The 1341-nt window shown below is 30.1% G+C and overlaps 1 protein-coding gene across 9 annotated transcripts in view; it reads right to left on the bottom strand.

Moving 5' to 3' along the window:
• The window catches only part of LOC108742966 (protein still life, isoforms C/SIF type 2-like), a 101177-nt gene that overhangs the window by 13888 nt on the left and 85948 nt on the right, over positions 1 to 1341 (bottom strand). The gene's annotated exons all lie outside the window — the stretch shown is intronic.

The raw sequence follows: 1341 nt of genomic DNA, 5'->3' as shown, positions 1-1341 counted from the left end.
GTACGTACGTACGTACGTACGTATGTACGTACGTTCGTATGTCAGCATTTTTTTCGTTTTCGATATCTCAAGAACGGATTGAGATATCGCCCTCAACCAAAATTTTTTCGAAAGATATTATCATAATGAAGATCTGAAAGAAATTTGAACGAAATCGGTCAAGCCGTTTTTTTTTTATAAAAAAAAAAACGAATTAATTACAAACAATTTAATTAAAATACGTTCTAATCTAATCACAACAATGAAGTTACGGAATCAATAATAACGAAATATCATTATTCAAGACAGGGAATAACATATTATAATAACATATTATAATAAAAATTTGTTTATAACAAAATGAATTGTTATAAACAATCGATAAACAATAAAAAATAGTATTTACCAATTGACTGATGCAAGTACTCTATCAATTCGGTTTTCTCAGACGAAATACTGTTTCTTATGGGTTTATAAAATGACGAACTCTCAAACATTGTTTGTTATTTATTATTGTGCCGCGTTTTTTTCAAACTTTAGAAACGAATGTACTTTACAATAACTGTATTATCTAATGGGAAGTTAGTCGTATTAGCACCGACCAAAATGTGCTCAGACCAATTTTTTTAGTTTTTATTTTTTTTTGTATATAACTGTACAACATGTAATGTATCTTGTAATTTCTATTTAACTTCAAATTTTGTGTTACAAACAGCTTTGGGCCTCTTTATTACACCCTTCAGGTAAGTACCAAATGTTGGGAAAGTCCGAGTCCCTAACTAAATCACGCCGGACTTTCTCTGGGTACCTGAAGGATGCATAGCAACAACAGCAGCATTGACCAAGGGGTCTGTTACTTAGAGGCGTGTCCTATTTTGGTGAAGACTAATTAAGTCCTGGACCAAGAATTCATTCATATTCAATTACAAATTAAAAGCAACGTATTCATTACAATTATTCAAATTCAAACAAACTCAATATTAATATTCAAACATTATTGCAATTTGCTTAAAACTAAATTATTCAACTTTACAATTCAGCTTCAACAAATCAATTTATATCAAAATCAAACAATTGGTGTAAATAGTGTAAATAAAGTGCAAAAAGAAAAGCAGTCTATTAATTCGAAGTATATCACCAAAAGAGCCTTCGGCTGGATACCGCCACATACAACATCAACAACAATTACAACAACACACATCAAACACTATGTTTTGATTCAAGTATACATGATTGGGTCCAAATTTAGGCGTGATCCAAGTAGATTCAATTAAAAGTAGAAATAGGAGACTGTGATAAATAATAATTAATTAAAAAATTAAAAAGAAGACTCACCTCTAATTACCACGAAAACTTTTTGAG

Source organism: Agrilus planipennis, unplaced genomic scaffold (genome assembly GCF_000699045.2).
Source record: "Agrilus planipennis isolate EAB-ADULT unplaced genomic scaffold, Apla_2.0 scaffold402, whole genome shotgun sequence".
In the NCBI taxonomy this organism is placed as follows: domain Eukaryota; kingdom Metazoa; phylum Arthropoda; class Insecta; order Coleoptera; family Buprestidae; genus Agrilus; species Agrilus planipennis.
This window is presented reverse-complemented; position numbering and strand designations above follow the sequence as displayed.